The sequence below is a fragment of the Pygocentrus nattereri genome, chromosome 21 (genome assembly GCF_015220715.1).
Source record: "Pygocentrus nattereri isolate fPygNat1 chromosome 21, fPygNat1.pri, whole genome shotgun sequence".
Classification (NCBI taxonomy): domain Eukaryota; kingdom Metazoa; phylum Chordata; class Actinopteri; order Characiformes; family Serrasalmidae; genus Pygocentrus; species Pygocentrus nattereri.
In genome coordinates, this window is record NC_051231.1 from 6024538 (window position 1) to 6052387 (window position 27850).

Sequence of the window (27850 nt, forward strand, 5' to 3'; positions counted from 1 at the left end):
GTAACGTATAACATTTACTTAGTTACTGTCCACCACTGGCTAATGCATATTGATGTTCTGTGATGGTGGTAGTTCTATTCTAGAGCTAAAGCACGTGGTGCTAACCATTTATAGCTATTGCTAGTGTTTTCTTTAGGTGCACTGAACATAGAAATGTGAATGAGTGATTATTTGAGGATGCAGTTCCAGTGTTTTAACCCTCGGTTCAAGGGGAGCCCAAGACGGAACGCTCAATTGTCACCTACAAATATAGATATTGCCATTTGAGAAAGAGGATGGGGCCCTACTATGTAACAAGAATAGGCTCTACAGATGTCTCTACAGACACATACATGGACTTGCATGTTTATTGCAACTTAATTACGCAATTACACAATCTCAATCCATCAAAATCGCCAAGCGCAATAAAACAGGTCTGAGTCTCTGGGTTTCCAATAGCCTGAATGACCACTGAATTGCTTGTAGTCATTACTGGACCAGGCATGGAAATAGGATGCTTGTTTTGAATGTTTTGAAATGACATTAAGAATTTTAAACTGACTGAACTTCATTCTCAAGCATGTGACTTTGATCTTTTTTTGTTTTTGCACACAGTAATTTCTCCTAGCACATATGACATTTCATTGAAAGGTTCTTCAGGAAACCAAAAGTGGTTCTTCGCTCTCCAAAGAACCCGGTTTGGCGCCTATAAGAGTACAATTCACTTTAAGAGACTTGTTTCAAGTGTTGAAAGCTCTGTATCACACAGACAAAAAACGAAACATAAAAGAGTCAAGACTCCCCAGTGGATACTTCTGCCAGATGCATATTTGTCCAATTTAACATCTTATGTTTTATCAAAAGAGCAATCTGAGCGTCCTCACAGACCAACCGGAACTCCAGAGTCATAAAAAGGGTGAAAGAACAATGAGGCTGACCTCCGTGGGCTTAGGGCAGTGATTTAGACCATGTCATTAACCTCAGCAGGTGGTCATTCCTGGAAATCTGTAACTTGTAACACATACAAACGCACACACTCCGTCAACCCACCCCCTGTCATTCAAAGCTCATGGACACTGGTGTAGCCTATAGACAAGCAGCTGGACAAACATCCACAGAGTGGGCGGCTGCTCTTGAACAGTACCAAATTGTTGTTGCCGTGGGGTGAAGCCAGAGGATGCAGGGAGTGTGTGTGTGTGTGTGTGTGTGTGTATGAGTTTGTGTCGTGGAATTTTACCAGGTCAGGCTTACATAAGAGAATGAGTAGGCCGTGATGAGGCATGCAGGCAGGAGAGGCCTGTGCCCTCCATGCTGGCTTTCACACACTGGCAAAGCTGTCCAGGCTTCAAATGGGTTAACCCTTAGATTCATAGTTGTCACCAGTGATAGCAAAGCTGTGATTTCATATTATCTATTTCTCACCTGTAGTTCATTGAAACAAGTGGAAAACTTATGTTGAAGTTGCCGATTCTAAACTTTCTAAACTCCAGGGGACTCTTAGCTTAAACTTGCTCTTGTGGACACACAATATACATGTGCAAAGTATGACCCCTTAGTAATTTTCCGATGCCCAATAAAAAGCCTGTGTGTTTCACCAACGTTCTCCTCTTTTGATGTAGACTGGGCTGTCCTAATCTTAGATTAGGTTCTTGTTCACTTTACTGCTGGATGTGCACCCAGGAAATGCTGGTGTGGCCAGTTGAATGAATGAGTGCGTTTACATGCACTCAATAATCTGATCATAATCATATTTCTGCAGTTATCTGATTATTCAAATGATCATGCAAACACCGTACTCTGATCTAGAAATCTGATTAAGAAATCTGATAAAGAGGCTGGATTTTTGCTCAGTAATCAGGTTTCTCAGTGCATGTGATCTCTTACTCTGATTTCTGATTGTGTGAAAACAGATGGCGGTACCTGCAGTGTTGCCACAACAAAGCTACCACTTTGGCGCTACTTTCTTGACATAATGAAGGATTTAAATATTCTTCATCTTCTAGAAAGTGGTGCAAAATAATTTTTTTTTAGCCATGGCATGAAGTTTGGCGGGAAGAGGACATTTGTAAAGCGATCGAAAACTTTCACATGGCGTTGTGCTACAACAAAAACATAACTGTGTGAAACAAAGTGGTGTAGCCAGTGAGAAAGTACCTGACAAAGATTTTGATGTGACCTCACCTCGTGTACACTAAATATTAGAAGATCTGTATACTTCTTTGGATGGAGCTTATGGGGCTGAGACTAGCGGGACAAAAGCTTTTTGCAAGCTTTTCCAGTGATTAGGATAGACCAATTTATATTGAAGGGGAAGCATTGCTGTGTCTGAGCCACTCAGACCAATGCAACACATATTAAGCTAGCAAGCAAGCAAAGTTTATTTATACAGCGCTTTTTACAACAGATGTCACAAAGCAGCTTAACAGAAAAATTCAGGTCCAAGCCCCCATGAGAGTTGCCAGTGGCGACAGTGGCAAGGAAAAACTCCTTAAGAGCAAGAGTAAGAAACCTTGAGAGGAACCAAGACTCAGAAGGGGAACCCATCCTCCTCTGGTCGACACCGGATAGCAAACATTGTTAGTATAAAGTATTATAGTACAAAACGGGGAAAACAGGTGGAGCAATGGATAATTAGATTACTTTTTGTTTATGAAGCAGCAGCAGCATCAGGAGGGTCAGTTCATGAGGGTGAGGATTGCACAGTGTTGTACAGCATGAACCTCAATTGTGGTCAAGCCGGTCCAGAAGGCTGACGAGCAGTGGGCAAACGATCAAGGCAGAAGAAGCAACAGCACCAGATGCACAGGATGGGCAGCTGTTCCACTCAGCAAAGAAAGGAAAACACGCAGAGAGTGACTGATCACAGATTACAGTATTAACAGAGCAGCAGAGATGCCGGCAGTTCTAGTCATTGCAGCCCTTTACTAAAGAGTAGAAACCACAAGGTAACAGAGACATGAGGGCTCCCTGAGATGGTGGCGCCCCTCTGCTCCACTGTCAGCAAACTTGAGTGAAGCAGGAGACAGCACCAACACTCCCAGTTTACCATAATACTCTTTGACCATGAACCCCCACATCTGCACCTTTTATCTGACAGGGAAAACTAATTACCGAAGTCTTGACTAAACAAGTAGATTTTTAGCCTAGACGTAAAGACTGACTTTAACACACCAGCACCACGTCAGTGTTACCGCAGTGCTGAGAATGATCCACCACCCAAATAGTACCTGCTCTGTGAGGGTCCATGGGGGTCCTGACCATTGAAGAACAGGGTAAAAGGGGCTAACAAAGTATCAGAGAAACAGATGGACTACAGTCTGTAACTGTAGAACTACAAAGTGCAGCTATACAGTAAGTGGAGCTGATAAAATGGACAATGAGCGCAGAAACAAGGAGGTGGTCATTTCAATTAAGGCCTATTTTTTATATGCATGTAAAACCAACATTAACCTCATTTATAAGAAATCATGGACTTAAGTTCAGTTGGGGCTTTAGGTTTCTGTAAAAGCAGCTTTTGGTGCCCTACAAAATCTCACACCTCTCTCTGGAACCCTTTACATAGCTTGCATAATATTTTAACCTCCTGTTTAGCTTTAGACTTTGTATTTATTAACCACTGTGAATAATTCACTAACTACCACGGAACTGCTGTGTAAGTCACATAATTAGGAGAGTGAGAAATTGCAGTGTGAGCCCACACACAAGCATTTAGTAGTGAATGGGTTAACTCAGCCTCATTTAATTGCTTTGGCTGGAAACTGGTGATGGCGTGTGGAAGGCTGAGGAGTAGTAAGAGTGAGTGGGACTGTTTTTAGAAACACAGAAGCTGGCACACTCTTCACCTGGGGCAGTCTGAGCTCTGCAGCACAGGTCTGAATCTGTTTAGCCGACTGCACGTGGTTTATTCTAGGCTGTCCAACGATAGTGTCTCATCAGCCCTCTGGTGCCCTGGAGGAACAATGGGTTTGTAATTATCTCACACTTCCAGGTGTGAGATTAGTCACTGACCCTGTGAAAGATGCATGCATGTCTTCTTCTGTGGACATTATGAACGGGAGAGTGCTGTCCTCATGTGACTCAGGCGAAAATGATAGCGCTGCAGTGGGCGTGCTTCTGCGGAACTGACTGTGTTATCAGACAATCCAGTAATTGTCGTGATTCGGGCTGTCCAATGAATCAGTTTTATTTCTTGGTGTGGCCTAATTGGAAGTGATAAATCAGCTGTCTCGACTACACATGTCAAATGAGCAAATATGGCAAGAAACTGGAGAAGACGCTGGAGTGACATTAGCCTTATTCAAGCTGGATTGGTTTTTACCAGAGGATGTTCTGTAATGTAATTTGTAAGGGATCTGACTGGCCAACTTGTATGGGATCTGTGTAGATTGTGGATGAAAAGGCTTCATGTAAGGTTTCAAAAGCCTAATGTACATGTGTACAAGCATTCGGAACCACTCTCAATGACAATTTGGTGTCTCTAAAAAATACAAGTTATCTGCTGATTTCACTGTGAACAATGAGTGAACATTGGAAAAGACTCCAATGGATGTAAATAACTATGCACCAGCCAGTAGGTAAGTCTGGTGTGAGGCTTCAGTCAGTCATACTGGTATCATGTGAAGATGGAGTAGAACCTAATCGCTACGTTAAAAAGGACCGCTCATCACTAGCTTGATACAAGGACTAGAGCTAGCTTTGGTTGAACAATAAACATAGTCTTGTGAAAATGAAGCATGGAACTTTTACATTGTTGTTGGTGTGATATTTCAACATTCCTTGATATTGCTGGTTAGAGGCTTTGGGAAATTGTGTTGGGGGGGTGGGGGGGGGGGCGCAGTTATGGGTACTGGGTGGGGGACTTGGTCCGCAATTTTTTTTTTCTTAGGAATGTAACTTTTTTTAATGTCTGTATACATAACCACTGAAATTCCATCTCAAATATTACAAAAAAAAATTTGAAACTGAATTGAATCTGTTTTCTCATCAATACTATGTATGTTGATTTAATATAGAACCTGTAACTTAAATATAGTCTAATATGTAAAATGTAATATTTAACACAAACACAATTTGACACATGCTTACCTTGCCCATAAAATAGTTTTTACATTGACTTGACATGAAATGACAACATTTAAACCTTTTAAGCCCACCCTCAAATTTGTCATGCCCACCCAAAACAGCAGCCCTGGTGCTGTCAAATTCTTCACCTGGCAGCACTTGAAAGGCGTGGATTCCAAAGCTAACAGCTACATGGCGAAAATAGTTAAAGATAGCCTGCTTTAACACTTATTGGCTAAGTTGGTTATTTATCTTTTCATTGTCCTTCAGTTGTCACCCGTTTAATGTGTGTTTAGTGAAGGTGTTCTCTGGTCTCTATCCCATGAGTGCACTGATCTACAAGACACGTGGAATGGAAGTGACTGACTAGCTAGCGTTATCTCTTCCTCTTGTATACAAGTAAACCGATGTTGCTGGTCCAGAGTGTTTATTAAATCAGTGAAAAGTAATCAACAGTAGGAAATTTAATGAGCGTTCAGATTCAACAGTCGGTTATTTGGTAGAAATGCATGTGAAATGTATAGTGTTGGGGGAGAGTGTGAGAGCGAAAGTCTCACGGCCAATGATTGACTATGAAGTAGCCCTGAAGTAAAAAGTTAGCCTTTTCTTGTTTTCAAACTCAATTTTAGCAGGCTAGGCAAGAAATTACTGCAGTAAAACGAACCAGCAATGCATATAAATTTAATTTCCATCACTGTGTATTAACACAATGCACACCAAAACGCAGCCTTATGTGTGACATACTCAATAACAATAACAACATGTAGTACAGCTATTAACAGGTTTTGTTATCCCAATATCTTGAGTTGGATTGGAACGGGTTCAGGTTCAGCCAATTATAGAAGGCCATTCTCTCTACAGATATTACAGGTTTATGTAAAACTACAGACAGGGCAACTTTCTACCAGATTAAAACCACAGATCGTGCCACAGTCACTTAAATTGTAATACCTCCACTGAGGTCCTATAGGACCATCAAAGAACCACTGAAGCTGCTGCGACCAAACGGAATGCCGACATTTCACAGTCTCTCTGATGAAGCCAGAAGGGATCTCAGCCAACTCCAGCTCTGCTCCGACCCCTTTAATTAACTAAACAGTAGTCGCACTACAGAGTTTCCTCCTCTTTTCAATTATTTTTAGTGTTTTTAGCCCAGGGGGCAGCTGCGTGGGCGAAGGGAAGAAGACAGAAAGAGAAAGGAAGATGAAAAGAAACGCGAGAGCGAGGCAGGAAAAGATGACAGGAAGAGAAATGTAAAGAAATAGTACTGATGAACGACACGGTATCTGCTTTTCTGAAAGGAAGAAGATCAGCTTTCAAGACTGTACAGCAGATTTACAGTGTACAGATTTCGACTGTGCCTTAGGGCTTTGATGTCTCCCTATTTTTCATTCTGGCTGCAACTCTCTCAACATTTAAAAACAGCTTGCATATCAGCGTATGAAATTTTTTAAATAATTTTTACACCATTCAGCTGCCTTTCCCACTCTGTGAACATGATAAAAGGCCCAATAGACATGGAAAAAAAGAATCTCAGTACATGAACATATCTTAAAATCAACTGTTTTATTTCTATGAAGCTATCATTTTGTAGATAGACAAGTGATACAGAAGCTATAGATGTATTTTTTGTAAATGTGATGTTATCAAGCTTTCAAAGCAAACTAGCAGTACATATTTCTATGACAATAGATGTGGCTTTCTCCTGTACATCTCCTTTTTGCTTAATAGCGAAAGATGACTCAGGCTGCTTCTTTTGACACTTGAGGCTCTTTGCGTCACAATGGCTATCTGACAGGAAATTCTACATTGCATGACTTGGCTGCAGATGACAATAGCAATGAGCAACACTGTCACGCTTTACAGCCATTCATCTCTTCTAATGGGACTGAAATACCAAGACACTGAAACAGAGGGCGATCTGAGGCGAAAACCTGGGTAGGCCGTAACCTCAGCTTACACTCCTTAATGGCCTACTAGTAGAGATGGATCAGTCTGAAGGTGGCGATTCAGCTGCATCACCTTTGCAATGTTTTTAATCGATTATAAGCCACTCTGTAAAACACAGAATATGGACAAAAGTATTGGGACACCCGCACATTACACTTACAGGAGCTTTGAATACATTCTATTCTAAATCCATAGGTATGGAGTTGGTCCCCCTTTTATAGTTATATCAGCTTCCACTTTTCTGGGAAGCTTTCTACATAATTTTGGAGTGTGTCTGTGCGAATCTTTGCCCATTCATCCAGAAGATGGTCTTGGTCTGCTGAAGCATTAAGCTTTCCCTTCACTGGAACTAAGGGTTCTAGGCCAACCCATGCAAAACAACCCCATACCATTATCCCTCCTCCACCAAACTTTACAGCTGGCACAATGCAGTCAGGCAGGTAATGTTCTCCTGGCATTTGCCAAACCCAGACTCATTCCTCAGACTGCCAGATAAAGAAGTGGGATTCATCACACTACAGAATTTCACTGCTCCAGAGTCCAGTGGTGTCTGTTTTACACCACTCCCTATGTGAATTTTAATTTTTTAATTTTATTACATCTAATCAGATATCACAGAGAAAAATGCTTTCAGAGTCTAAATACAAGCATTATTCTTTTGAATAAAAATAAGCTAAAAATAACAGACATGTAGTTTTTAGCTTTTAGAAGGCTCAAAGGGTTTTACTTACATTTGTGCATTTGGCAAATGCTCTTATCCAGAGAAAATTGCAATTAAACAAGTTACAGCAGTAAGTAAATGTAAAGTTAGGAGTCTTGCTCAAGGATTCTCAAGGCTTAAATACAGCAACTTGTTCCTGGCAGGTCTTTCTATGTGGGCCTTGCAACTAATCCAGAATTCAGCAGCAGGGCTTGTCTTCAGTCTTCCTGGTTCACTCATGTCACTGCACTGTGTTCCCTTCACTTGTTTCTTTTAACGCCGAATGAAGACCCATCTATTTATGACGCTCTCAGATTAACACTTGTCTAACACTTATTTGAAATGTATTGTATTGCATTAAGATATTCCTATTTTGTATCTTCTGTATCTTTTGGCTTCTATTTCTGGCAGAGTCTCAGCTCAAGAGTAGTTCGAACTACTAGATTCTAGCTAGGATACATTCCAAGAGTGGACAATGAAGCACTTTTGTAAGTGGTTCTGCATAAGAGTGTCTGCTAAATGCTGTAAATATTAATACTAGTATAGCATGGTGTGCTTGCTTTGGATGGGAAACTGCAGTCCACCATGTGAATTGACATCGGTATCACTCACTATGCTGTAACAAACATTAGGTTTCAAGTCAAATCAAGTCGTCTTTATTGTCACTCTTCAAGATGATTTATACGTATGTATTAGAATGAAATGTTGTTCTTCAGGCCCCATGGTGCAACACACAACAGCAGCACATTACATAGAACTGCATGCAGTGCAAATACACAAGAGTGTGAAATGAGAGCAGAAGACACAACTGTGCCAAAAACATTGGGACACAAAATCCTATATTTAATCCTATATTTAATTAAAATTTTGTATTGTTGTTTTTTTTTTATATATATACATGCACATTTAGAGTTTGCCAGCAACATCGTCCAAACCTTTTGACAGAGGCATGTTTACCACTGTCCTGCATCACCTCTTCTTTTAACAGCACTCTGTAAGCATTTGGGAACTGAGGAGGACCAACTGCTATAATTTTGAAAGTCAAATGTATTTGTGTTCTTGATTCATATAGTATTTCAGCTACTCAACAATTCAGGGTCACCTTTGGCATATTTTTGTTTCATAATGTGTCAAATGTTTTCAATGTTTGACAGGTCTGGACTGCAGACAGGCCAGTTCAGCACCCGCACTCTTTGACTACAGAGCCACGATGCTGTAACGTGTGGAGAATGTAGTTGTCTTGCTGAAATAATCAAGGCCTTCCCTGAAAAAGATGTCATCTGGATGGTATATGTTGCATGGATATGTTGCAAAACCTGAGTATATCTTTCAGTATTAATGGTGCCTTCACAGATGTGCAGGTCACCCATTCACTACAAAGCACGAATGCGCCGTCATGGATGCTGGCCTATGAACTGTTCCCTGGTAACAACCCCAGAAGATGTTGCGTCCATGATTTCCAGAGAACATTTCTAATTTGAATTAGTTAAACTATAGGTCACTTTTCCCACTTCCTCTCAGTCCATTTTACGTGACCTCTGGCCCTGCTCTGGTACCTTCAGGGTCGATTCGCAAAGAGTTTAAAAGAACAGAATTATTTATATTATTTTATGATGTAATGTTCCTATGTTCCTATGACGGAATCGGATCATTATGGAATTGGAGGTTTTGTTAGGCAAGGAATCGTTTCCTAAGGAATGGATTGAATTATCACGAAATTTGAGGTTTCACAAATCATTTCCTGAACTGAATCATTATGAATGCAATTCAGTTACAGCAAAGGGGGCTGAATCATTTCTGAAAGAATGTGATGGAACTGAATTGTGGAGAGATTTCAGGTTTTGATGAATCACTTCCTAAATGTTCATAGCACTTGACAGTGATGTAGGATGATGTAGTGTTCCTCTTTGCTCTACCTGTGTAGAGTGTCTATGTGTGATACAGTCATATGGTGCTCAGTAGATGCTTGCGTGTGAAGAAACAGGCTGGTTATACTTGTAAAGTGAAATTTCGGAGGAGGATGTGCTTCAGGTTCATCCCTCTACTTTTAGAACACCTGTATACGAGCCTTCTGGGGTTAATCATACTTCCACCAGCGCCAAGCCCACTGCGCTGAGCAATATTAGGAGGTTGGAGAGACACACACATACCCACCCACACTTATACATAAACACACATCCACATGCACTAATTAGGAGTGTGTGTTTGTGAGAGGAACGAAGAGCAGAGGAGGGAAAGAGAGACAGAGGAAAGGTTATCTAAGGTTCCTCGCTGTCTTTGACGTTCTGGTTGCTACTTTCATTTGACCTCATGAGGAAGGCTTTTATTAGGGCCAGTCATGGGCTGGAGGCCAGGGAACCAGCCCTGTGACCAGAAGGTTGCCGGTTCGATCCCCACAGTGACAAATGATTCTAATTCTTCTTCTAATGAGATTTCATTCACTTAAAGGAAAACTCCAGCAGTTTTCAGCCTAATCTCTGTGTGCTGCATCTGTATCTTACAGTTGATAACCATGAACAGGAATTTTGAGACATTGCCCAGAACAGAAAACCTGTCAATTTCAAACCAATAATAGAAGTCAATGGGCAGTTGCTGGGGTGCTTTCCCCAAACATGGCAAGAAATGATACCTTGGTAAGTAAAATCATCTCAAATCTAGTTGTTACATGTATTATTTCTCATTTTGAGATTGTTGTAAAAATATGACTTATTTCTAAACATGTTTAAAAGCCATTTCATCCATTGAAATTGTCTTATTCTACAGGGTGATAGGTTAGCTTGGCAAAACGATCTGCCAATAGAATTTCTCAGATAAAATGACTTAAAACCAGAAACAAACATCCAGAAATAAGTTGAAAAAGAACATAACATTCTTACAATAATATCATAAATGTTCATCGTCTTAATATAAGCTTTGTGCTTATATTTGAGGTGGCACATGCTAATAATATAACAATGTCACAATGCTAATAGCTTTAGGATATTCTTATGTGTCATTCTTATCCTGAAGTACAACAAAACTGCATGATTAATATCTATTTTGCCTTGCTGTGAGCTGCTTAGTCTTAGGCCTTAAGAAATTATCACATTCCCTCATAATAACATATTATAGCAATGTGTAGATGTCAAATTTGCACCATATGATGATGGTCACTAATTAGCAATCGTATTCTCTTAACCTTTTCCAAAATGCACTTCGTCATGGTCTTCATAACTTTCATATTTCATAAGCTCCATTCAGAAGCTGGGCGTCGTGTGAGGCTGTAGCTCTTCTCTCCGGTCTAATAGACGGTGATGTCATTTTAAACCCTTATAATAAAAGACGCTCAACTCAGTTTGTTTTTCTACTGAAAGTCGAGCCGTTTTTCCCCAAATCTGGGCTCTAAACTATAAACAGATGGCGTCTCTTCAGTGATCTGCTCTGGAAACATAACTTTTATAAAATAACACAAAGAGCATCTGAGATTTTTGGCTTTCAGCAGTAAATTGTGAGCTTATAGCGATATGTGTAGATCATAAAACACACCTTCTGTTAATTTGAGAGGAGATTTTACAAACAAATAGATAAATAAAATAAAAAGTTACATTTATTTCATGCGGTTACTGAATAATTTGCCTTACGATCTGGTCATGTAAACTCAGATGGACAAACCAAAACATAGCCTGGAGAATGTTGTGGCAAAAAAGCCAATTTACCCAGTTTTTCCACTTTCTCCGAATGTAGTCAATCAGGGAATGTCCCGATTTTGCTTCTAAGTTTACTGCTGGAGCTACGAGGCTAATAGTGCTAATGCTGCGTTGTCTGTTGTTCTCTATCTGACGCAATAGGTCTGCGCATCCGCCATGTTGGAGAGGTCAGGATCCGCTTGTGAACAAGTTCACTTTTATTGAGAGACGATGGGTCTCAGGATTAAATCAGCCACAGTTTCATTATTACTGAACCAATTTTCACCAAATTTGTTTTGTTGTAATCCTCAGACACAGATTAATCTAGGTTGCATGGGCTGCTCTCGCTAACTGTTGACGTGCCTGGCTGGAGCCAATGCAGCATCTAAGTATGTATATCTATAGTGCCAACAACCACTAGAGGAAGAGTAGTTACCCAGATGTTTCCCCTGAATACATTCTTGAAACCACTCGCTATCCACTCAAACCACATCCAAGTCATCACTGAGGTTGCACAGACTTGTCAATGTGGTTCAGAGCTCATGGCTGCCCTCAGTGTTTAGCTACGTGGTGACGTGTTTTGTTCATTTTTTGAGGTTCACTGCAAGTCAGACCTACCTTAATGAAGGCCAGGATGTTTGAGCAGATTGAGAGTTTTGAGAAGGTATTTATAGAAAGTATTTGGGTGACCATCAACTTCTACTGTGTGTTAGCAAAATTGGTCTTGTAGTGCCAGTTTAAAACTAAAGAAGCAAAATTTGGGCACTAGATAATAGTGGAAATCGTGGAAATTGGTTAGGTAATTTGTGGTCTTGTGGTACCATCATGTTCCCTCAAGGTGTTATGTTGTGAACACAAGATGGGATCTCGAGATCACATTGATCTCATACCGTCCAGCTATGTTTTTTTGTGTGAGCTTACATTAAAATATCATTTTGGGTCCTCTTCCACACCTTTGGGCCAAAAGAGTTTCAACATTAGCAATTTAATGATAACTTGGAAAATAAAAATCAATATTTAGACAAAACCTGCTGTGCCCTGTGCCCACAGTGACAGTCACAAGAGCCAGTGGGAGGATGGGGTCAGATATATTTCAATGAAGCTACTTTGAAGAACGTGAAATGTGGCATTGAAACTACATAAAACCCAAGAATTGGCAAATGCATTCTGTTAGCAACACCTTTACAGCAAGGGTATTTAATTAAAATTCAATAAGGTGGAATTAGAGATAATTTCCTCAAGCAAAGGTCCTGAGCATCATAATGTCTAACTTGCATTATGATTCAGTGCCATATACTGTTTACTGAAGTAGCCTAGTAGGTATACCAACATCTTATACAGTCAACAACTGAATGTCAAATCAAATCAAAGTTTTAAATTTCAACAACATTTATTTTCAGTTTTCTCTTTTTAGAGCACGACATGTGAAATAACTTCCCTCTTACTTTCTCCTCTCGCCTCATCCCTCCTCTGTGTGAGCTTCACTAATGCACTAATGCACAGATCTGATTGCCTGAGTAGCACCACGTGTGATATTTACAACACGTGCGATTGCTCTGTGAGTTTCCTGGGCCACGATAGCCGTACTGTATAGACTAGAAAAGCTACGCAGATGAAAATTAAATAATTAAATAATTCTATACAGTTTATCGGTTATAGGTCCAGGTCCGCATAGGACAGTGTCTGGGTCCGGATTGGACCACTGTCCGCCGATTAGTGACCTTTGCGTTACAGGTCTTTTTGTATTTAATTGAAAGTTTACAGCAAGCCACTTTAAATGGGTGTCCCCAGACTACAACGTGGCAAGTGTAATGAAACAGAAATGAGGAATTCTTTGTTTGGCCTCTGCGTTCCTCTGTAAGTGGTCAAACATCTGAAAAGAAGTAGATGGTGAATCATCTGGAGTGGGGTCAGCGTCTCTCTGCCGTAGGATTGGCCCAGACGTTTTCCTGAGTGTGTATGTGTGACATTGACTGGGCGTAAGTGTGAAAGACGCAAGAAACCGCTCGTCCTGGACTGCACTGTTCACTGTCATCTGCTTTTCTTTTATACATCAGCATGACTGTGGTTTCTTCCATCATTTCCCACGTGCTCCGGTGCTGGCATTCGCAGGCATGACTCATAAAAATCCTTGTTCACCCCGTTGCCCCGGCAGGACAGGATTGCAGCTGATTGGACGGTGTCACAGGGTCGCGATTCCAGGGGTGGTCTTTCCCAGCAGTCATTATTTTGTATGCTGAGAGTAATGGGCACTTCCTGTTAGCCGATGGCACGGGAGAGATTATGCCATAGATTAGGCAGCTGACAGCAGGATTAGCAAGATTACAGGGATCGAGGGAGATGCTGTGGGAATGCATTTACTGCCAGTTGTCTGTTGCTATGAGGGAAAAACATTGCCTGAGATATACAGGGAAACGGGACGCTATCTGCTCTTTTATCTGCCCTTTTGTCAATTTGTTTCTTGGTGGTTTTGAGTGGATTTGTAGCTCATGTTGAGGTGTTAGCCCTTTAGTAAAGCGATCTACCAAATAATAAAGAATGATAATGATTAATGACAATATGAGCCAAGGAGCTTAACTAAGCCCAGATTCTGAATTAATGGCCTGATCCATTGCTCAACCCATGTTGGCAGATATTGAACTCATTCTTGACATATGAAGTGCGCTCATACAAAAGAGGCAGCTAAGTTTAAATGTGTGTGTCTGTGTGTACATGTGTGTGCGCACGTATTTGTTTTTGCTGTTTGCCTAGGACAAGAAATGTCCTGACTTTGAAGCAATCTCAGAGTAAAACAGCGCTAGCATTCAGGACCAACAAAATAGTCATGACTTTGTGAAGTGATTTATGAAAAATACACGTGGGACATTCTTACATACAGTGCTGTGCAAAAGTCAGAGACCACCCGTCTTGGATCAAATTTCCAGTCAAAATGGCCATTAAGTGTAAGCGATTCATTTTTTAGGCAAGTCAAAGGAAAACAAGCTTCCAAAACTGGAGTTTAAAAATGATTAAAGCTACAGGGAAGTTGAAGCTCCTGACAAATGAGGTTCCTAAAACCTGGTAGACACCAAAACTGTCCCCATCAGGTAAACAGTGCTCCCATCTTTGATAGAGAGGAGAAAATCAAGCTGCTTCACATCTGAAAACATCCACAGGCGTTTCTGTCCTTCCTTCCACTGTGAGAAGACGACTCAGCGCTGTGAGTCTGAAAGGATGTGTAGCTGATGAAGAAGCTGTTCCTGATAAAATAAATTAGAAAGAAGCTGCTGGTGTTCTCAGAAGAATGGACTGACCACCCCAGAGTCCAGATCTCATCATCGTTTAATGTGTTTGGAATTACTTCGATCGAAAAGCAGAAAATGCAGCCAAATTCTAAGACTGAACTTCAGAGGTGTGGAAAAATGCCACTGCAGAGTTCTTTCAAAAACTGGAAGAAAGTCTCCTGAAAAGAATGTTAATTATTATAAAAAATATACTGTAAAATGTTATATTTAGTTTTTGAGGTGTCTGTCATTTTCTATTTGATATGCAGTAAATAATACGTATATAATGTATCATCATCATCATCATCACTAATCATATAGATACTGACATATGGGCCATAACATTATCACATATAGGTACTTACATACATATAATGTATTGTCCTGAATATGTTTTAAAATATGTATGTGTGTGTGTGTGTGTGTGTGTGTTTGTGTGTGTGAGAAGATGGGTGTAAAGCTAGCGCTTGACTCCAGTGGAATGTGGCTGCTGACTCAGTGTGTCTGTCAGTGTGTGTCGATGGCCTCGTTCACTCTGAGCACTCGTTCAGACACACACACACACACACACACACACACACACACTTGCACTCACACACGCTCTTTTCCCTTTTTGGAGGGTCGCCTGTTGCCTCATGGCGGATTTCCGCTAACGCTTTTGGAATTCAGGGAACTGAAGTCTCCGGATTCTTTTCAAGTGCCTCTTGTTTTGGGGGATGCCAAACCTTGGATTTCCACACCACTCACAGCACATGACTCAGAACATGTGTGACAGTCAAGGTCCTGCCGCCCTCCCTCGCTGTGTTTATCTTAAAAACATCCCACTTCTTGTCACTGTGTATTTTTTTAGCGGGTGGTGAAGAATAGGCACAGTGACATAATCAGTGCGCCAAGGCCTTTGACACAAATGGAGACATACAGAGAGAGAGCCTCTTTGTCTTTGTCATGCCCCGCCCCCTGTGCCCTATGTTTGTGTCTGTGTGTGTGTGTGTGCCTTGTGTGTGTCCAGCTGTGTTTTCTAAGACCGGATTACCTGGGCTCACCTGGCCCTTCACCTGTCACAACAAACAGACAAACGTACAAAAGAAACTGCCTCCTGCCTCCGCCTCGCCAGTCCCAGCGGCAGTATTAATTAAGCAAGGGGGAGCAGCTACCTTCATGCAAAACATGTAGCAACAATGTTACTATGGCAATAATAATAATACATAAAATGGGGTCATCGGATTTAAATCAGAATATTTTTACAAAACATAAAACAAAAAAAAAATTTATAATAATATTCATGCGATTCCAGCAGCTGTCAATACAATATACACTGTATGCCCATAAGTATGGGGACACCTGGCCATCACACCTACATGACACTTATGATGGAAGAAAACCTTGTTTCTCCAAAATGGTAACTTTACAGGAAAAGGGAAAAAAACAACTTTGCTTTTAATGTAAGTTAATGGGACCAGACTTTTTTCCACTTTCAAACTATGTCAAGAACAGAAACACGACAAAAATAGAGCTTGCTGGACATCCCATTCCAACAGTGGCACTTATATATTTGGCTACTTTTCAGCCTCCACTCTTCTGGGAAGGCTTTCCAAAACATTTTGGAGTGTGCTTGTGGGAATTTGGCACTGGGGTTGGATAAGAATTCATCCAAAGGTGTTCAATGGGATTGAGGTCAGGCTGTTTTTGGCACTATGCATTCTGGTAGGTAGCATTCTCCAGGTCTCTGCCAGACCAAGATTTGTTCATCAGCCTGCCAGACAGTGAAGCATGATTCATTACTCCAGAGAACATGTTTTCATGGGGAAGGCAGGAGGGTGCTGAACTCTAAAGCAGCACACATGATGTATTTTTAGCCTTTGCAGCCCTGAAATCTGGAGATGCTGCAGCGCCCTCAGCACCCCATCCCTCCCACAGCTCTGCGTTTCCACAGCTCCAGAGTTCAGTGGTGGCCTCCTTTGTAACACTCCAGCCAATGCTTAGCATTGCCCATAGTGATGTTAGGCTTCCGTGAAGCTGCTCAACCATGGAAACCCATTTCATGATTTCTTGTGCTGCTGTTGCTTCCAAAAGCAGTCTGGAACTGGAGTGAAGCAATAGAGAATTCACAATTTTTACACACTACACTCTCAGAAATAAAGGTAGTAAACTGTTACTGCAGAAGTACCCGTCTTGTCAGTTGGGTGGTTCCCTCAAGGGTACATCTCAGTACCATTAGTTAGGGAACATAACTGTACCATAATCCACTGAAATGATATTTTCTAAGTTGTATTGACCAAACACCCCGTCTTGTCTGTTTCTGTCTGGAAAAACTTTTTTAAAACTTATTAAAACTTAACTAAGGTACACAATTGGACCTTAAAACCATTGTTGTACCTTTGAGGAAACATTTCCATTGTTTGTACCTTGATGAATGAAAAATACACCTGCACTGTACCTTTATTTCTAACAGTGTACACACCTCAGGACTCTACCCTGCTCTGTAGGGTTTCATTCTACCACTTCATGGCTGAGTTGTTATTGCTTCCATTTCACATAAATAGGACTTACAGTTGACCAGGGCACATCTAGCAGGGCAGCAATGACTTGTGACAAAGGTGGCATCTCAGAACAGTCCCTGAGCTCTTCAGACTCACTCATTCTACAGCCAGTGTTTGTCTGTAGCGGTTACATGGCTATGTGCTTGATTTGATTCACTTGTTAGTAATGGGTGTTGCTGAAACACCTGAACTCAATCATTAGGAGGAGCACCTACATACTTTAAGCCAATTCAACCAATCAGGATAAGGTGTGTCGACTTACTTGTCAGTCTGGTATACAAAGAGGGAAGCCCTAGCCTTGTCTTAGCATTAGAGTTAGTTAGGAACCCACAATGGCTGAATTAGTTCAAAGATCAGGTCGGATTAGTAAGTGAACACTAGAAAACAGTGATACTCTTGCTTTATATATGTGAGACAGGTAATTATTTTACACTGTTTTTCATCTGATGCTGACAATAGTCACCCTAACCGTAATGTGGTTGCAATCAATAATTTAAACTATATTATATGACACCAGTCATTTTAATTATGATATATGAATTTCATACAGGGCAGCACAGTGGTGTGGTGGGTAGCACTGTCACCTCAGAGCAAGGAGGGCCTGGGTTCGATTCCCTGGCCGGGCGACCAGGGTCCTCTCTGTGTGGAGTTTGCATGTTCTCCTCCTGTCTGCGTCGGTTTCCTCCAGGTCCTCCGGTTTCCTCCCACAGTCCAAAGACATGCAGTCAGGCCAATTGGACATGCTAAATTGCCCCTGGGGGTGAGTGGGTGTGTGTCTGTCTGTTTGCCCTGCAATGGACTGGCGACCTGTCCAGGGTGTATCCTGCCTTCCGACCACTGGGATAGGCTCCAGCACCCCCCGCAACCCTGAGGGGGAAGCGTCTTAGAGAATGTGTGTGTGTGTGTGAATTTCATATATCATAATATATAATTAAAATGACTGCTTGCATATATGACAAGTGAATTATGGGTTACATAACCACAGTAATGGTTAAGTAATGGTAAAGGCAACTAGATAATGTTAGCTAGATAATAAGCCATGCTGATATCCAAATATAGCATAATTTTCACAAACGATAACAAATAAGTCAACATAGACATGGGTTTTATGGGCCGGTGGGGACAGCAGCTAGGGCCCCTCCACCTGCCGGGGGCCTTCAGACTGCAAGGCGCCTCACTACAGATGTAAAAAATTAAAAGAATTGCTCATGAACATGTACAAGACTTCATTTCTTGTATTATTTCTGTAGTTGTTGATATTATTATAGATGCCTTTTTGACACTGGGTGGCAGGAGGGGCCACCATAGACCCTTAAAATAGTAGTACATGGCTGAAGGTGATCATATCAGACATGGTCATATAATTTGTAAAATTTCTATGTAATGTGTTTTTTTTTAATGTGAGGTGCAATATTTCTTATTGCTACCTTGCTAAGCAGAGATGTTCTTCAGGGATGTTCTTCAGAACTAGCAGAGAACATTATTTGACGCATCTTTTATATATTGTAGCCAACAGATCAGCTACTGACTGAAAATCCAAAATTTTCCCATTACATTGGTGGCATTTGGCAGACGTTCTTATCCAGAGCGACTTACAACTTGATCATTTTACACAGGTAAGCAAAGATTGTGTTGGGAGTCTTGCCCAAGGACTCTTCGTATAGTGTAGGGTGCTTGCGCAGGTGGGAGGAATGTCATACCCCTTAATGCAGCCCCTCCACAGCTGGGCCTACATTCAACCTCCCATGCCTGGATTCTCAAGTTACTGGTGAAACCCTGCAGCATCTACAACAGACTGCATTGCCAAAGTCTCTGACAGATGCAACACTCTTCCATTCCACATGCTGGTTCCCTGCTGACATCACATTAGTGTCACTGTATGGCATTTTAATGTGACAAATCAGTCCGTCAGAAAGAATGATGGCACTGAATAGAAACTTTGTACTCTGTCAAATACATGATTAATGGCTAATGGAAGCTTGCTCATCCACATGATAACCTGAAGGGAAACCAGAGAAAGGAGAACATTTGGTACCTTTGCTATAGGAATGAAGTTACTCACAAATCTTAATCCATGCTTCACCTGCAAAAAGGCTTAGATTAGTTGAATGCATTGCTGGACTGCAGGGATAAACGAAACACATTCGTAACCTCTCTCGCACTTTGGCAGGTGCTCATATAGCACACAGTGTATAAGCCACAGAAAAAAGGAGACACGCTTATTAATGGTGAGTTATGACGGTGCACTCAGCTCTGTGTGTGAGTGTGTGCAGCTGCCTTTCTCTGTTACTGCTTTTCAGCTCTGCAGGAATGCTCTCCACTGCTCATGCACTTGCCAACACACCCGTGCATGCGCACACACATGCGAACACATACATACAGTGTGGTGCGAGAATCACACTGTCTTTATTACAGCTTCCATTCTTGGACTTTTCCCAAATGAATCTGTAGGGATATTTTTCCACAAAAAAAATAAAGGTGAGTCCTAGACGTTGGTTGCTACTCAAAATCCAAGTAATCCCAAACACTGATAGTGATGTTGAGGTCTGGACTCTGGGGTGGTCAGTCCATTGTTCTGAGAACATCAGCAGCTTCTTTGTTTGATTTCTTCTTTTTGGTCTGTTCAGTACAGCTACACATCCTTTCAGACCCACAGCGCTGAGTCATCTTTTCACAGTGGAAGGATGGACAGAAACACCTGTGGATATTTTCAGATTTGAAGCAGCTTCATTTTCTCCTCTCTCTACAGCTTTAGGTTTAACCCTTTAACATGCCATGGGCCTGCCAGTGGGCCCAAAGTTTTGTTGTACAATTTTATAACATAGGAATAGCTCCAGTAGTTTGCATTGAAGTCCCTGTAGTTACTGAATAATAAACCTTTGTATGAAATAAATCTGGATTATTTGGGGGTTAATGTGCTTGCAATTCCAAAATAAATAAAACGTAAGATTAAGTTAAGAGTAATTAATTTGAACTTACCTTGAACATTAGTTAGTAAAATTAGTAACAGGCACTTAATATCTTGGCATTGTGGTAAAATGGAAAACATCCAGAGTAGCTAATAGTACAAGTGGTTAGCCAGCCTGCTGACAATTTTAACTTCTAGTAGACATTACTTAACGTTAATTAACATATCAAGAATGATGTTGACTAGTCTTATATTATTCTTAAAGCAGTCTCTTTATGAGAACTATTAAATATATAGCTTTTATATGTTTTTTACTTGCTAAAATACCACTTTTTATAGTGTACACACCTAATACACATGCAAAAACCGCTTTACAACACACACACACACACAAGCACACACACACATGCACACCCTGAGGCGTAACACTGAAGGTTCCTGGAATGTAACCTCTTAACCTCGGCCTACAGACTTCCACACCAAGGCAGAAAGAACATGGACTGAGTGGAACGGGGAGAGGCCAGAATAGACCTGCTGAACGTAACGGGAGACAGGCTGTGTTTATAAAGCCCTCACACACACAGGCAGATAACACCCAGGCATGCCCTGCAAACACAAGGAGAACACAAGGAGCCTTGCTCTGCTAGCCTGAAATCCACAAAAAAAGCTTTTAAAGAAGATTTATAAATCACTCCCTGAGGCCTATGAACATTTACACTGTGTACTGTTAATTGGCAGTCGTGATAATTTCATTCACTCCTATTTAATTCAAAATATATTTTCAAATGCTTAAAACGCATGTAGCACACAGAGGGAGGGACGCTCAAAGAACTTAATAGTTAGTAGTTAGTTAATAATTGGTCATATTAAAAAGGTTATATGCAATATGGTCACAATAACAAATGCTTTCTGACTTAGTGAGGACTTAAGAAGAGTTTGAACAAAGTTGCTTTTAGTACATTTACTGCTAACTGGTAGGATCAACCTAAGCATGTTAAGCTAATTTTATTTGTGTAGATTTTACTCGATCACTAGATCCTCAATAACTCGAAAGCGGTCCACCACTTTGAGTGATCCCAGCTACATTCAGAAATCATAAAAAAATTCCCTTTTACAGCAAATTATTTCACCAGTTCACTTACTTATATGTGATTAGATTAAGTGATACTTTTTTGATCCTACAACCAGGGAAGTTCCACCTCCGCATTTAACCCATCCGTGAAGTGAAACACCACATACACACTAGTGAACACACACACTAGGGGGCAGTGAGCACACTTGCCCGGAGCGGTGGGCAGCCCTATCCACGGCGCCCGGGGAGCAGTTGGGGGTTAGGTGTCTTGCTCAAGGACACCTCAGTCATGGACTGTCAGCCCTGGGGATCGACCCGGCAACCTTCTGGTCACAGGGCCAAATCCCTAACCTCCAGCCCACGACTGCCCCTTACTCAGTGCAATTAGCATAGGATGTCCAAAAGTTCATTATGGTCAATCACTGACTCAGAGTCAGACTTTTTGTTGAAGGTTTCCTTTGACAAAGCAAGAATTGAACATTAAAAATGCAATAATATAATAATAAAGGATGAGCATAAGAAATGCAGAGTGCTAATACATTTTTGTAGATGCAACAGTGATAAGAATTGAGTGTTCTGAACACAGGAAGGGTAAGTTTTGTCTTCGTCTCTCATCAGATCCTTGCAGTCACACATTTTCTGCTTTCATAAAGCCTGACTTTCCAGTTTGACCCTTTTCTTTCTCACTTTTTTCATCTTTTTTTGTAACACAAACACATGTTGCACATTAAAGGTGCTTACAGTGGCCTCACTTACAAAATCCTATCTGGAAAAGGTGTGTGGACAAGAGTGTGCCACCCCCATCCAGACACACACATACCAAGGGACAATAGAGAACATTATGCATGTGCTGCACACACAGAACAGAGGTTAACGCAATGCCAACTTGTTACACAATGAGTTGGCCTGGTTGGTGCTGCATACCTCTTATGAGTAGGTGCACAATGAGAGTGTTAGAAAACACATGAACGTCAGCAGCTGAAGTAATATGCAACTGTTGAATAAAACTCTTAACTGAATAAAAGTTATGTTTAAGGGTTTACTGTTTGCATCTCATTAGGTAAATTGAAAAGAGTATGTGGGTTCAATTACAGCACAATTGATTAGGGTTAACTATTTCTGCAAATGGAATACAATCTGTAAGAAAAAACCTTCAAAGAAAAACATACGTGCAAAGTCAAAGTTCATTTTCATAAATGTTTATCATCGCTATTGTAATATATATCATGAAATAAACAACTCACCCTCTGTGTAAATCATTTTTACAATAACAGTCAAGACTCCAGTCAAACCTCACCCACAATGACAGGAGAAAAGGACACTGACACATCCCACAAAGCTGGTTCTGCAAGTCAGAGAGGACAAACCTTCACGATCAGCTTCCGACACTCTACCTCAGTGAACCTCTGCAGTGTGCCAAGTTGTATGTATGTCTTACACCATGTTTTTGCTGTAAACATTGCATTTCTGGATTAATCAAACACAAAAGAGAATGCCCAAGTTAACACAAGTTAATCTTTATGCTGCACAGCATGGCATGCCACAGGGTTCCATACTGGGGCCATATGCAATGCAAAAGTTAATGGGTGAAAGACTGATATACAGTAAGGAAATCAATGTCTGTTGTAATCTTTCAGAAATACTGGTTCTGCCTGAGACTGCTCGGAGCCACTGAGCCATAAAATGATCAAGAGGATATTAATACTGAGCCAATGAGAAGTGCCTTGGAGGGATGGGTGGCAGAAGGCCTCAAATTCTCTAAAACCTAAATCGCAAGCATTGTTGTTTACTTCTGAAAAGATGGAAGCTGACTTTCACAGCTGCATTTACATAGCAATGATATGTTAATTTATATGATGTTTGCTAGTTGCATCAGGTAACATAAATATAAACCAGATAGGCTGTCTTATGGAAAGTTCCCTCCAAATAACATTCAGTGGCATTGAAATATCCCACATTCGAGTTGATTTTCAGTTTCCATTTTGCTCTTTTATGATGGTACTCTTGATGAACTGCAAGACACTATAGTCATTTTACTATCATTCCAATTATACTGACTTACAGTGACCACACCATGAAGAAAAATCACAAAAGCAAATAAAAAAAGCAACTGATCCATCCCCAAAGGAGACACTGAGTAATATCACTCTTCTGCAGAAAAATGCTTTAAACAATCTTCTATCATTACGTCTCGGGCTGTTGAGTTCAGTCGCTGATGGACGGCACAGTCACCATAGCAACGAATAAAACAAACAATGCGTGGGTTTTGTGTGTGGATGAAACAGTAGAACCACAATTGCCATTCAAAACACTGTTCAGTTGTTGGAGTAGCAGCTCTCTTAAGAATAGTCAGCACACTCCTAAACAAATCCACTAATCTCTCATGAGCATGTGGCTACGATGACCTAGTAATGACTGTTTGGATTCCAAACAAAAGGCTCTTTTAATGTTTACCAAATGCTACATTCTGTAAATAGAGCATAGGCTGCCACATTATTTAAACATTTATCAGATGGTTAGCAGACAGACGTAGGGCTATACAGACCGATGCTTTCAGCTGTGTTTGACTGGCTGTAATTTATGTCTGGGTCATTGCAAGAGCTTATGGCTGTCTTTAAAGACTATCTAAAGTTCTAGTGATGTACTGGGATTGGTCATTGAATGTATATGGACTGTTTTTATCTTCCACCATTTTTGAAATAAATTTGTGCATAACTAAATCGTTAAGATGTAAACAAATTTTTGGTTAAAAAAAATGCTCCGTTCTAGAGAAACATACAAAGTCAGAATTGTTCGCAGTGGTGGTGATGGGAACCAGACGTCTGAAGAGTTTAATGCCTTCAAAAGCTACATCGCAGGACGTAATTACATGAAATGGTGGCAAATATGCTGCCTGATGTCTGATATCTTATTTTATGATAGCTCTTATATGAGGTTTTGGCGTAAAACATTTTTTTTTACATATATTCATTGCAAAGAGGTACCAGCAGGGTGTTGTAAGGCAAAATAGTTCCCAATGAAAACGTGACTTTTTCAGATATTCCCCTATTGTACAATTATCAACAAAACACAGAAGATACTTGTAAGTTGACTGGTCATTTTGGATAAAATTGCTCTGCAAGTCAGCGAGGACAAGCCTTCATGATTAGCTTCTTCCACCATGTTGATTGCCATAAACTTTGCATTTTTTGAATTAATTAAACAGAAAGGTAAATGCATAAATTAATACAAGTTCATCTTTATGCAGCACAGCATGGCGTGCCACAGGGTTCCATAGTGGGGCCATATGCAATAAACTTTTAATGGGTGAAAGGTTTATGTACAGGAAGGAAATCGATGCTTTCTGCTTTTATTGTTTCATAAACTTGTGCATAACTCAATCATTAAGATGTAAACAAAGTCAAGCAGAGTGGTTTTTGTTTGTGAAATAGTGTTCACAGTGGTGATAAGAACCTGACATCTGAACAGTTTTACCCCTTAAATGGCAAGGGCCAATCAGTGGGCCCAATGAATTTTTAGAATAGCTCTTAGATGAAGTTTTAGCCTAAAACATTTTTACATACATTTGTAGTGACGAGATACATGCAGGATGTTGTAAGGTAAACTAACTTTATATAGATTTACCATAGATTTAGCATAGATTTACCACTATTTTACTTTTATTAAGAAAACACAGAAGACACTTGTAGGTTGACTGGTCATTGTGGTAATTTTGGATGGTAACTAAAATGCCTATATTTGTGTAGACATTGTGACCCCTGGTTCCTATCACCATCACTATAGAAAAATCCAAGTTCTAAGGCAAAATAGTCTCCAAAGAAAACGTATGTTTTCAAATTTATCATGCTTTTGGTTAATAAATAAAATGGCTATATTGGCATTGTAAACATCAGGACTCCTGGTTCCTACAATCACCACTGTAAAGAAATCTTAGTATGTAAATTTGTCTACAATGCACCATTTCATGTCAAAACAATCTGAATGACTTTGTTTACATCTTATTGGTTAAACTCTGTAAAAGCATCAAAAAAGTAAAAGTTAAACATGCAGAAAAAAATAAATAAATGTTCCTGTCCTGAATTTTATGATTTCTCTAGCAACAAAAGGCTTTGATGATTAATATTTAGTAGTTTTTCCATGATTCATGTCTAGTATTTACATATCCAAGATGATCATGAATCGCAAATATCTAAATGTATCATAGCCATTTTTCAATTAACTCAAATGTTTTGTTTCCTTAGAGGGCCACCAACCACAATTTGTCTGCAGGCTAGACCAACCGCCCTGTGTGACACACACCATATCCCCCATTCTCAACCAATTATCAGAAATTTAGGGGGGAAAAATATCCATCTATATTACTGAGAACAACTGGTTCTTATTCATGTCAGAGGCCTGTTATTTGTCCATTAGCTCGATCAGGCAGCCTCACAGATGACCCACCCCCAGGCAAACGTGTGTGTGTGTGTGTGTTCTAGAGTCTCTGCATGCTGCCGAGTGTGTGTGTGTGTGTGTGTGTGCATGCATAGATGGTGACAAACCCACAGCATTTTCACTCTTTCACCCTTAAACTCTTGCATTATCTAATACAGAAAGCATAGTCAGCATGCATAGGTCAATATTTTGCTACTTTAAGGCTTTCTCATGAGGAATTAGTCTTATCAAGGTTGCAATGCAAAGCAGTTTATCAGAACTGCTGGCTAAAACAGACAGGACCAACGTGGGTGTATCTGAGGCAAAGAGAAGGGTAAACACATCAGGCACAAAACAAACGAAAACACTGAAACACTACAAGCTTTGTGTTTCCAAGACAGTAACTTTACAGGAAAAGGAAAAATGCTTTTAACTTTGAATGGAAGTTAATGACTAAAGAAGAATTTCCAGGTTATTTTGGAGCATTTTGAAATTTTACCACATCGTTAAGGACAGCTGGCCCTTTCAAATCCATTAATTTTTTTTTTAAAAGCCTAAATGATGATATATAAGTCTGCAGTTAAAAGACAAATTTTAGGATGAAAGTGGAAATGCAGGGGTCCAAGCACTTCTGCATGTATACCTGACATGCATTGTAATCAAGTACTTAAACAGTTTCAGGATGTCATGTAAGTATTATATGTATAGCTGTATGGCAATGTTTAAACAACCCTGGTCAAGATACATGTTTGGCTGATATAGTAAGAGAAAATAAGTTAACAAACCCTCTACAGAGAACAAGCATAAATCATTTTTGTGCACAGTTTATATTTTTGTACCATGACTTTTGCACAGGCCTTGTTGTATGTTTTATTTTTTTCCCCCAATATGTTTCACTAACTAAACTTTTGCAAATGACTGTATGTAAGAACCTATATGTAATAATAACAGTAGGTGTCATAGATAAAAACCAGTAACAACTTTTTAGGAACTTGATAAAACAAGCATACACTTCAGTGTTTATAAAGCAATTATTATTATTATTACAAACTGTCAAGTAAGTTCTGACTCTTGGCGACCAGATGGACAATGTTTTCTCCAGAAGGTCTTCTGTTTGGGTCTTCAGGCTTCTTAATGGCTTGTTTATAATGATTGTGTCCATCCTTCTTGTTGCAGGCCATATTTTCAAGATACATAAGTGTTATAAAGTGAATGATATTGTTTGGACATAAGGGCCCTTCAAGTAAACTGAGGGACATTTGTTCTATATATAACACTGTTATCATGCATTAGTCCTAAATAATGGAACTTAGTTTAAGGCTCCTTATATCAACACAATGTCATTGACTTCATAACTTCATAAAACAAGTCATCTTGCAAATACTGACCTACGATGATCATAAATGGTAAATACCTGTATTTTTAGCCAATGCTTGGGTTGGGGGGGTTAATAGGTCCAGTCAGAGATAGCCTTCAAAGAAAGTGTTATTTAAAAACCTGTATTTCATAATAACTTGCCTCATATGTATTGTGTATATCGTCGCTGTCCAAGGAAAAACAATCTTCAATGTTTTATTCCAAGTGATTTTGGAGCATTTCTATTGGTCCATTTATCATGAATTTTCCACACAACATTAAGCTGGTGTGTTGAAATGATCTAGGAATTTGAAAACCAATAAAAGTTGAGATTTTTTTTGTTGGACAGCGGCGATATGTAAGTAACTATATATAATAATATTTCATATCTATAAGCAACTCTGTGTCAGAGATATTTTATATATACAGTTGTATGAAAAACATTAAAAATCTAATTTTGAAAAATAATTTAAACATAAAATGCAGTCTATGCAAAAGTTATGGCACATATAATACTCTGTTTTGTTTTTTCCCAATATGGTAAATTCAGCCGATAACTAGACATTCTGCCTAATGGTTTAACATTCCAGGTTTATTACATGCTAAGGCTTATTATTCAGTAAGTATAGGGACTTTGATGCAAACTGTTTGAGCTATTGTAAGTTTATAAAAGTGTGTAATAAACATCTCTAGGCTCCAGCCATTTAAGGGGTAAAGAGTGTTCTCTGTCCTGTACATAACAGTAGTTAAAGGGAAAGTTTGAATTTTTGCATATGACTGTATGGAAGCACCGATATGCAAGAATAATTTTCTACGACTCTCACTAACCTTAACCTCAGAAACTCCAAAGAAATTATTTGCATTTTTAGTTTTAAAATAGGAAAAACGGAAAACATCAGGAACATCTTTTAATCCTGTACCTTAGCCCTGTTTTTTTCTGGTT